Source organism: Lepidothrix coronata, unplaced genomic scaffold (genome assembly GCF_001604755.1).
Source record: "Lepidothrix coronata isolate B3197 unplaced genomic scaffold, Lepidothrix_coronata-1.0 Scaffold40, whole genome shotgun sequence".
Taxonomy (NCBI): domain Eukaryota; kingdom Metazoa; phylum Chordata; class Aves; order Passeriformes; family Pipridae; genus Lepidothrix; species Lepidothrix coronata.
In genome coordinates this window covers 3,031,812-3,043,927 of record NW_016690220.1, presented here as the reverse complement: position 1 = coordinate 3,043,927, position 12,116 = coordinate 3,031,812, and the positions used below count along the sequence as shown (strand labels likewise).

The 12,116-nt window shown below is 38.2% G+C and overlaps 1 protein-coding gene across 2 annotated transcripts in view; it reads left to right on the top strand.

Moving 5' to 3' along the window:
* The window catches only part of GABBR2 (gamma-aminobutyric acid type B receptor subunit 2), a 475,771-nt gene that overhangs the window by 279,301 nt on the left and 184,354 nt on the right, over positions 1-12,116 (top strand). The gene's annotated exons all lie outside the window — the stretch shown is intronic.

The following is a 12,116-nucleotide window of genomic DNA, read 5'->3' as shown; positions in this document are numbered from 1 at the left end:
TTGAACCTCAGTTCATCTACTTAGTTCTGACTTTTTTACTGTCCTTTAACTGCTTCAACGAAGGAGAAATTCTCCAGAATCATCCACAGATACAGTAGCTTCTTCTCCAGGGGCATTAATCCAAACCTGAAAAAATTTCCTTCAATTATTCTAAGTACAGGCCATCATACTCTTAACTGCTGTTGGTCCTTGCTTCCATAAATGTTCATTTAAATAATGAGACTATTTACCTTTGGGTTTGTTTTTTTTTTTTAATATTTAACATCTGTCCAGAATAGATGCCAAAGAGCCAGTCTGTGGATTTTATTTCTGTGATAACGTTGAAGGAATACAATCCAATAAACAGAAAATATTTAGTAACAACTCTGAAAACTTAGAGATATATATCTGGAAACTGTGGTGTCAAATATCCAGAATTGATGGATTCATATTTCACTGCTTTTGCAGAAAACTTAAAAATTCAGAATACAATTTCCTTGTAAATATTAAGTCGTTTTTTGAGGTTGAGGAATATGTTCAAATATCTGGATATGAACTTTGGGGAAAAGTATATAAAGAAATTCAGGATTCTGTTGGTTGAGCAGAATTTGACTAGTGATCAATAAAAAATTGCTAATGTCATGTAATGAACAATAAAGATGTAAATTAAACTGTGTGCTGTTTATCCTGGTCAGAGGATTCTGAGTTGGATACTTCTGGAAAAGACCACTGTGTTATTAAAGACTATCATTTTGCACTCAAAAAAAGGGAGTTAACTAAGGAGTTAGAAAGCTTTCTTCTGACACATCCTAACTGGAGATCTTGACTGTAATTGCATGAATGTGTATTTGGTAGACTTCTTGTTGTACTGTATCAACTTCATTTTATCTCCGTATGAGTAGTGTAGTTAGATTGTAACTATCTGTATCTTAGTGACCTGTATTTTTTTAGCTTAGTGATCAATTTATAGAATCATAGAATGGTTTGGGTTGAAAGGCATCTTAAATATAATCTAGTTCCAACCTCCATGCCATGAGCAGGATCATCTCCCACTAGACTAGGTTGCTCAAAGTCCCTTCTGAACTGGCTCTGAACACTTCCAGGGTTGGGGCATCCACAGCTTCTCTGGGCAACCTATTCCTCACCACCCTCACAGTAGAGAATTTCTTCCTCATGTCTCATCTAAACCCACTGTGTTTCAATTTGAAGCTGTTCCCTGTTTTCCTATCACTACAGTTCCTGCTGAAGATTCTCTCTCTAACTTCCTTGTAGGCCCCCTTCGGATACTGGAAGGCCGAGAGGTCTCCATGCAACCTTCTCTTCTCCAGACTGAACAGCCTCAACTTTCTCAGCCTGTCTTCATAGGGAGGGTGCTCTTGTCCCTTTATGAGCTTCATAGCTCTCTTCTGGACTTGCTCCAACAGTTCCATTGCCCTTCTTTGTTGGGGGCACCAGAACTGTATGCAGTATTCCAGGTGGGGGTCTCATGAGAGCAGAGTAGAGGGAGAATCACCTCCCTCAGCTTGCTGGCCACACTCCTTTTGATGCAGCTCAGGATGTGGTTGGCCTTCTGGGCTGCAAGCACACATGTTGAGTTTTTCATCAGCCATCACCCCCAAGTCCTTCTCCACAGGGCTGCTCTCAATCACTTCTTTGCTCTAACCTGTAAGTGTGTCAGACTAAGTCCTGTCAAAATTAAATGCTGTCCTGTCAAAATTAAGTCCCGTTAAAATTAAATGCTGTCAAATTAAGTCTGTTAAGCAGTGCCCATGGTGATTTGTAGCAATTTTCCAATACACTGACACACATGATGACACCCCGCCCCACTCCAAACATTTTTCAGCCCCAGGGCAGTTAGTGATGACTTTGGGGAACATTTCATAGGTCCTCCCCCATTGAAATATCCCCTAAATAATAATTTTCTACGTTCTGTCAGATATTTCAATAGCAGTTTATTCTGTTGGTATGAACTGTGGTATACAAAACCCCAGGGGTCTTATCTTGTCTTATAACTTGTAATTTAGAACACTGATTCAAACAATATTTTAGGCATTGCATTTCAGTCACACTAACTCTGCAGAGTACTACTTTTGTCTTTTTTTGTCAATGCCATTCTCTTAAGCAGTTTGGGATACTATCATCTATAGAAAATATATCACCTCCATGAAAATAGAAGGTGTCCACAAAACTGAGTTAAAGTCCCCTTTCAATGAAAATAATAGCCTCCTCATATGGAGAGGTATATCAAGCAGAATTCTGAAGGTGCCTTCGATCTTGAGTCATGGAATATTGTCATTACCGATAAAGAAGATGAGCTAGAAAATATAATTATCAAAATGTACAGTGGTCTCTGAGAGAGTCAGCAGGCATGAGGGGGACTAGACAAGGATTCAAACAAATATGAAGAAATTGAAGAAGTAATCAGGAAAAAAAATAATGCTGTTATTTTAGGTCAAATATCTCGTACTACATTGGGAGTAAACTGCTCTACAAAAACAGAATGGGAAACAATTCACCAGGCTATAATTATAAAAGGAACTAGGGATTACAATGGGTCATAGGCTGAACATGAATAAGCAAAAACTTGAAAAGATAAAAAAAAAAAATTCTGCACTGGGATGTATAAATAATAGTATCCTTTTAATTTCCCCAGTGCCAAAAGGCTATAGCAAACTCCTATGTCCAGTGCTGATTTAAGAAATATGTGCAGAGATGACAGAGGACTAAAAAGATACCTCATTGAGAAAAGCAAAATATCTAGGCTGCTTAAAGAAGAGAAGATGGTTGAAATGCGTGACAGTTGCTGATAAAACCTTTGCTTGTCCTGCTCTCATCATCTGGCTGAGAATTAAGGGATTTGAATAGTAGCAGTGGAAATTTGAGCCAAATGTTAGGAAAAACTTTCTAATGAAAGGGATATTTAAACACTGGAAAATGCATAAAATTGCTACCCCTGGAAATTTTGAAGAACAAGTTAAACAGACCTCTGAAGTGCTGTAGATGTGCCTTGAGACAGACAGATCACTTTTAATCTTAACCTATTGCTCCTCGGCAGCATGTGATTCTGGCACTTTATTTACAGATACTTGTCCACTATATGCTACTAATACCACTTGGTGTATTTCTTTGTGTTGTTTCTAGTAAGGATAATCATGAAACCCTAGACTGGTGGTTAGATTATTTGTAAGGAGAAAACATAAGTTTTAATTGCTCTTCCAACATCAGTTCTACTTTTTTTGGTTCTCTATTTTCCTTTAAATCCACAGTATTTGAATGTAAATCTCTGGGGCTTAGATCTCTCATCCAAGTGAGTACCATAACTGCTAAAAGTTACAGTGTCAGGGCCTCTTACTCTTTATCTTCTGTCTATTGGTCTGGATTTTTTTTCTATGTTGTACAGGATTTTAGCAGGACAAATAGTGAAAATCTTTATTCAGACTTATGTATTGCCTGGTCATAAATACAAAGAAGTGAAAACTATAATACTTCTCAGGCAGAAAGTGAATTGAAGCTGAGATTTCCCAAGTGTGTGAAGACTCTATATGTTATCTGTATCAGAACAGGAGTGTATAGAATTGTTTTTTGTCTGGTTTACACTCCGAGTTCCCAAAGGCAAATGTTTTCATGACTTTTTGAGCTGGAAGGTGTCTTTGGACCATCAGGTTTAACAGTTGCATGTGGATTTATTGTCTATAAATTTGTCATATCTTTCATTAATCCATTTATACTTTTGGCCTTCAACACATCCACTAGCAATGAGTTTCACAAAATAAATATGCATGTAAGGATTAAAGCCCTTCCATCTGTTTGTTTGTTTGTTTGTTTTAAATTAACTGTCTTACAATTTCATTGGGCATACCCTGATTCTTGTAGTGTGGGAAGCAATTAATAAATGTGTCTTAATTTCCACTCATTGTTCATGTTTTACAGGTCTCTCTTATCAATGAGTCTTTTTAGAAACACGAGTCTTTGTCATCCATTTAGTTTTTTCATCTTGTAAAAGCTGCTCCATAATTCTTATAAGTCCCTACCTCTCATGATACTCTTATTCCCTTTCTGTGAGAGCTTAATGAGAGCCACACATAGCACTGAAATATCCAACTCCATACCTCACACTCTGAATGACCTTTCTGTATTATTTTAACTGCTTTCCCAATATTCTGTTCTGCCACATTCATCTTCTTTTTGCTTCTTTGGCCATTGGTGAGCACAACACTGATGTTTTCAAAGAACCAGCCACAGTAAGTCCAAGGTATCATCCTGGATATCATTAATTAATTAGTACCAACCACTACGTTTGTATACTCAATATTCATTTTCTCTTGTATGTTACACTGTACCTTACTAGCACTGAACACCACCTGATAATTTTATTATCAGTATCTGAGGCAATTTTATAACAGTCCTCTGTTAGATGAAACCATAAAGGAGGTTATATTTTAATATACATTTATAGTGGTTTCCCCCTTTTTTCAGATTATTTTTAACATATTTCCTGTTTGATTTCTCTTGTGTTCCATACCTACCAGCAGCACTGTTTCCCCCTGTGCCAGTTATTCCTCTTGTAATCTGTTAGTATTACTTACTAGTAGTTGGGGTTTGTGTTCATTGGGTTTGTTTTTATAAATAAACATGGAATAATGTATTGAGATTCAGGTACCTAAGTCACGTACATGTGCTGTCAAACTGAAGAAAGGATGGATAAGGGCTATAGAAATTGTTTGAGGTCTTAGGGCATTACTTACAAAGAAAGATTAATGGGATTAAGTGTGTGGAGTTACTTGAGTCACCTCATTTTGAGCAAGTGGTATTGTGTGGATATAAATTGCAAGGCCGGGAAGGACACACTGAAAGGGTATGCTGATACTGCAGCTGCTGGTTGTCATGGCAGCTTGTTTTGTTTTACCTGAGCTAGCTTTAAACAGGCCAACTGGGGTGCTGCTAGCAGTGTAGCAACAATAACAGGGAGCAGACTGTAAGCTGGATATCTGCCCAGGAGCAAAATCAACATTTGGTAGGTAACCTTTCCATTGGGAGCACAGCTATGGGAGACCACAGCTTTGCAGCTGTCGGTATTCGAGACAACCAATTTCAGGCTAGATGGGTGTACTTCTGTGCCACTGAAAGTTGCAGTAAGCAGGGTTGCTGAGAACAGTTGGATTCATTGTTTTCCCCCGGGCACGTGAGGAACAGGGGAGACCTATTTTTCACTGTGTCTGTGCCTGTGCTTTACAGAGCTGTTCATTCCTTGAGAGGTGGCTTGAACTGTGCAAATAATTATTACTGGGACAAGCACATGCATTATAGAGATAGCTGCCATTTTTATAGGATTCTGTTTCAGTGCATCCAGCATACTCTGAGGCACACAGTTTCACAGGATCTGATAATTCTCTGTCACTATGCTGTGCAAAAAAGTCTTAAGAGATGTCTTAAATATCAAGAAAAAGAACTAACTTTCAAACATAACAGTAAAGAAAAAAAGTTGGAAAGCAATGGAAGTAATTTTACAGTAAATAATTTCTACAAAAGACTGAAGTACCCAGCTCCAGAAAGTTAACAGAAATTAGTACCCTACTAAAGAAATGGTGTCTAAAAAGGACGTGAAAGAATTGTCAGGTCTTTCCTTCAGAAATCTCCAACTTTTACTGCAATTTAGAAAACAATTTTTTTTCAATTAGTATTCAGAATCCTACTTCTACTAGAGCTAACTTGTTCAGATATTCCATTTCAGGTGATGTACAACGCTGTCCCACCCTGTCACCACCCAGTCCTCCCTGTCTTTTGAAGAGAGGCAGAGGCTCTCTTGAGGGCTACAGGGCCACCATGACCTGCTGATCTCTGCAGAGCTGTGTGCTGGCAAATCTCTCCCCTCGACATCTCAGAGAGACATTTTTTTTCTGGAAGGATTTTTAATACAACTACAGGGGGATGAAAAGAGCCAGAAGACTTACAAAAAAATCTATCTGGTATATTCTGGTATATATTGTGGGAAAATATTTCATTTGAGTTAATAATTAGAGAATGCCATCTATTGCAGTGGCATCATCCCTAACTTGTAGTTCAAATATTTCCCCAAGAGACAGAGAATGTTGACTTAGAACAACTTAAATTCTTAATTAATGGAAAAGAAGAAAATGAAGTTTATCTAGGGGACTGAAAGGACATAGATTTATCATTTGATGTCACCATTTGAACAGACGAAACAGAATATTGTTTAGTAGTACAGGAAGCCAGCATGTAAATGTTTGTATAGTTGTAGGCTAGAGATGCCAAGATAAGGTTATAAAGTCTAACAGATCTCTAAATCTGTGGAATTTTATAACAAAGTACATTTGACAAAAGTGTCCTTTATAGAACTACTTCTGAGATGGTAGACAATTTCATCACAGTTTTATGAGAAAACAACTATGACAGGCAGACCTATCATAGATGAGGGAAGTGAAAAAGGAATATTTTTTTTTGAAACAGTGAATATAGATTCATTCACTGTGTAGGTGACCAAAGGCAGTTGTGAATCTTATGCTCCAGAATTTGTAGAGGCGTTCATACTAAAGGTTTGAGAGCACAGGAGCAGTATTAATCCAGGTGCTAACTCCTTGTTAAGCTTACATAAAGACTGAACTGCTTTTCAGATTTACTTGTCCTTCTTTTTGCATCCTAATCATAGTTTAGTTTTGTTCTGTCATTACAAATAGTAATTTAATTTCAAGTCATAGCAGATCATGCAGTCATTGTATTGGCACCTTGTTCTCTAAGCTGACATTTTTTTTTCTGGAAAAACTATCTATTTCAATACATCATCACTGGACTCTAGTTCAGAAATTAAAGAATTCTGATTCTGTAAACATGATAATAGAAAATGAGCACATGTAATTAATAGATTTGGAAGGAAAAAATCTTTTGGATTTTGTTTCTAAATGTCTGACCTTAGGTAGTACTCCACAATGGCACAAGTGTCATTTTCTGGCTTGAATCATGTTATTGGGTACTGAATTGTTTTAAGCATTTCTCTGTTTATTTTCAGTGAATCCTGCTGATTTCCTTGAACAGGAGTTTATCACCCTCCTTTTGAAAAGAAATGAAGTGGGGATGCCAGTTCAGAAAACAGTAGCTTTCCATTTCTTTATTCCAAGTGGCAGTATAGACCCTTTGTAGTCACATAATCTGACTGAGAGTAAGCTCATTTTTTCAGACTTTTCTCTTACAGACTCTAGGAGTCAAGAAAACCACAACAACCACATTCCAGATATTTTGGACATAGGCAAAACATTTTTAAAAAGCTTACTATGGACCAAAATATCCCCTTGCCCCTGGAATGAAAGGACTGAGTCATAATTTTCCTACTCTTGAGTTACTGGTTCAAAGATTAATGCCAAAGGGAGAACATGAGTGTGGACTGTTGAGAAAAATGTCTGCTTACAATTCTATTCATCTTGATGTATGCTATCTTCAACTGGAGTGAATGTATAATTTTTTCCTTAAATGATTATAGAGGACAAGGGATGAATTCCTCATGAGTAAGTTTTTTCATTAGATTGATCTAGTACGTCTACCTGTAACAAAATTATTTCACCACGGATGTTTTAGTAGCGGTTTAGTTCAAACTACTGCCAGTATGAAAAATGTATTGAATTAATATTGTACATGTAAGGAACAGGGTCAGGCAGAGAAATAGGGAACTGTCATTTGTACATAAAACTAAGTGCTATTTTATATGATCCCAAACTACTGACACAAAGCTGTTTGATACCTTACTGTGTTCTCACTATATTCCTCCCCACTTTGTTTAACCTCTATGCCACTGACATATTTTTCCTCCTTGAGCTGCTTTCTGCATATCCAATTTAGAGCTATCCAGGCCATGCTCGACCTTGACAGACTGTACAATCTTTACCTGTTAATCTCTTGTGTAGGAGCATTTATGTATAACAACCAATTTCCTTTTATTTTGCTAGATTTTGGACTTGACTGGTTTTACTGGGTGGAGTTAGAAAACCCACATGACATTGGAAGCACTGGGACAGCTTCCTGCCAGTGCCTTGGCCACTGTGAATCATCTCAGCTTTACCAATAAAGGCTAGTTTGAAGGAGGAGGAAGAAAATAGCAATACCTCATGAAAGGGTTTCATCTAAATACATAGAATCATAGAATCCTTTAGGTTGGTAAAGACCTCCAAGATCATCGAGTCCAACCTTTGTCCAATCACCACCTTGTCAACTAGATCATAGAACTAAATGCTGGGTCCAGTCACTTATTGAAAGCTTCAAGGGATGTGGTGGCTCCTCTGCCTCACTGAGCAGTCTGTTCCAGTCCTTCTGCATAGCTATCCACAAGCTTTTGCACTGAGGAGGCTGGATAACTCTTCCCTGGGAAACATATTCCCATCTGTCATACAGTCATGGTGGATCCTTGCTTCAGTTAAGAGTACCCTAAAGGTCCCAAATTAGCAATTCACGTACCCTGTTCTGGCCATTTTAAAAGGTCAAGCTATTAATAAACCTAGTGAGTCAAATAACTCCACATACTGCACTAAACAGTGTCAGAATGGAAAGCTGAGTACGTCAGGGGAAAACAGATCCCTGTGCTCCTCAACCTGCATATTGGAAAGAACAAGGTGTCTGACATAAACAGACCGAAATCCACAAGTAATCAATTTTATTCTTTTAGAAGACTGCTTGTACCCACAGGTTATAGGATGGAGCCATGGAGAGCTCAGTGGATTGCAGAAATGTCGCACATTCATAAAATCTGACAACCCCCTCTTGAATATGAAGCCTGTGCTTCTCGCATTTTGGAGAGAAAATTAGGAGATGCTCCCTGCACGGAGCAAGGGGAGCTAAGCCTTCCTTTCATTCTGGCCCTTCAAAAGGTCAGTGCAGACAGCGTTGTAACACAAAGTGATTTTAACCTGACTTTGCTAATGTGACATTTGGAGCATGGCTGTGGCAGTCTGATGTGACAGCAGGCGAATGTTGCATTGTGCTGCGTTAGTAAATGACAGAGGGCCTGATAAAAAGGAGGGACTTGTTCACGTATTTAGTCTGTGCTTCACCCCCTTCAAAGTGAAAGACTTTGAAAAGTCCCTGAAGTGTGAATCCCAAAGGTCACTAAATACACAAAGTTCTTGTTGAATTCCGAGAAGAAAGCAAAATTTTTGAAAAACCATATGTGAATTTTCACATTGAGAAAATGTTAAGGTGGATTTAAGGCTGCAGTTGTATACAAAGTTATAAATCCTCAAAAGCTCTCTAACTGCTTGTATCCAGGTTTGATAAATTAAGCTGACAACCTAAGTGATAACCTGTAGCCAAATGCTAGACTATTGCCTCTGTGTTACAGGTTCATTTTTCAGCACTTTAGTCCTGTTTTAATCCCTGGAAAACTCAGGCAGCTTTTGGCCAGCTGATGTACTGTGCTAGCTAAAATCAGTGGAGCACATAACTCTAACTGTGGGCTGGCTCTGGAATTAGTGGTGTTTACAAAAGCGTGAGTTCTGGAGAAGACTCTGGGCTCGTAAGCCATAAATATGTAGACGTGTCCTATGGATGTAGAATGCCCTACAGATGCCATGGACCACTGAGGAAGTAAAATATTTCATTCCTCCTCTGGGCTTGAGTTGGACTTGTGCTTCTGTTTCCCTTATTAATATATATTTCATTTTTTTTTAATGAAAGTTCAATTTTATTTTTTTCTAGCCCCCTATGATCTATCTATATGTATGGAAGAAGCTGACTAAATGTAAGAAATATAAAAGATAAAATGTTAGGGAGAAAGACAAATGAGTTACAAGGCATGTATTTCTAAGTCACTCAGGCATTTTGAAAAGGCTGCCCAAAATGAGTTTTCCCAAAAATTAGCTCAGTTGGTTAGAGCCAAACTCGCGGATTTGATCTCTGTATGGGCCATTCACTTAAGAGCTGGACTTAATGATCCCTGTGGCTCCCTTCCAACTCAGAATATTCTGTGATTCTGTGAAGCTAGCTGGCAGCCAGGTCAATAAACACATCCCCCCATCCCAAATGGAGCAAATCCAAAACCTGTTTTGTAAGATGAAGTAGCCAGATAAATGCATCTCCCTCAGCTTTATAACTGAAGACTTCATCAGGCAAGCATTTTTCCAAGCTTTTCTCCCCTTAGACATTTGTTCTGATTGACAAAGAAGATCTGGACAGAATAATGATAATGTTTTCTTGCTCCTTTACTGAATAAAAGAAAGAAAAACAGTCTAGGTAGGAGCATTGCAAAGTTCCTCATCTCTGTCTTGTGAAATTTTATGTTGAGATTTACTTAGCATGAGATCCTAAAAGGAATAAAAGTTTATCTTAAATGATCTGTCAGGTTCAATTTATTTGGCCTGGAGCTCTTCCATTTAGCAAAACCTTGGCTTCTCTTGCATGGGCAGAGAAGTTGGAAGAAAAGGCTCTTTTTGCTGCCTACAGATGCATCCATGCAAAGCAGTCCAACTAGCATCCCTGGCAGGACTTCCTATCCCTCAGGGACATGGACAGATGTACTGGAAGAGTAACTCTGAGCCTTCACAATCTGCATACATTCCTCCTTGTGCTGGGCAACAGATACTACAGAAATATGTACTGCCTCTTTTTGTGACAGATTTGAGGAATTCAAGAAATGGCAGGAGATGATACTTTGTGCTATGGTCAAGTTGACAAGGTGGAGATTGGTCAAAGGTTGGACTTGATGATCTTGGAGATTTTTTCCAGCCTAAATGATTCTGTGATTCTGCAATTATGTTCAGCCTCCTTCCCTCAAGCAGTGTTGCCATAGCCAGGCATGGGTAACGGGGGGAAGGTGCACTCAAGCCTATGGGCTGATGCCAGCTGTGGACTCTTGGCATGTATTAAAATTTTGCATGTTTGAACTCCAAAATTAACAGTGCTTTTCCTGAAATTCAGATAACTACAAGGTGCAGATGCAAAGGATGGTGAGATAAGAGATGGTTTCTAGGCCTTGGCGGTATCTGTTGCTTTGTGCTTTCACCAGCTCCCTAACATATAGACTAAAAGAACAGGTGTAAAAGTAGCTCATCAGTATTCTTCATTAAAATGTAATTGATTTCGTGACTATCTGTAATTCATACTCATTCAGGAGGTATTCATTCCAGGTGACATTTATATTCTCATTATTTTGGATAAATTTAGGATGATGCTTTATTTAAGACTAGATATATTGCACTTGCTTGGTTTCCTTTCATCTTGGCTTTGCAACTATTATTAAAAACAAGCAAAAAACAGGGAGATGGGAGTGTGGGACTGAAATGCAACATTTGCATGCCATAAACCAAGCACTCAAAAGTCAGCACTTACAGGATCAAAGGTAAAAGCTCACAAGTACTTTTTTTCCTTCTATTCTTAAGTATAAAATTACTAATGCTGAAAATCTCTAGCAATTGAAAAGTTACATGGAGCTGAGGTAAATTCATTCAAGGTCCAGATAAAGAAACTGGAATGATTTTATGCTGAGAGACACGACTTTAACTTGAGTGAGAGATTAGGCCATAGAGTGGGTTTTAGTCGGTTTACATTAAGAAAGTGAAATTGTGTCCCTGTTTTGCATTGCTCAGGATGGAGATGGAAGATGGAAACACAGAGTTGAAATGTTTCATAATGTTACTCTAATTCAGTCAAATTGTTTGCCACTTAGCATTCCAAACAGTTTCTTGACTAATACAGAAATGGGAAGGCTTCCCAAGATGGACAGAAAAGAAGTACAATCAGGGTTCTCTGAATTTCCCCTTTGTTGATCGTTTTTTATTCATCTTTGTTGGTATCTTCCCAGAGCAGAGGACTGCTGGGAAACTGGACCTTGAAAACTAGGTTTAATTCTTCCCGTGGGAAAAAATGCTAAAAATTTTACAATCGGTTAAATTTTGTATAAAAGATAGTCATGTGCATATACTGTTGTCTCAGATACAACATAAGCAATATATACTATGTCCTCTGTCACCACCGTGTGTGTATTTTCCACTCTTTGTAGAGGGCCAGTAACAATCAGTCCCTGGAATAGCGGTAAACTCCTTTGTGCTTTGACTGGAATATTCTCCCATGTATTCCCTTTTCTCAGATGATATGAGTTTGCTGGGAATTCTCCTCATCTGAGATTTGTAAATTGCTGTTCA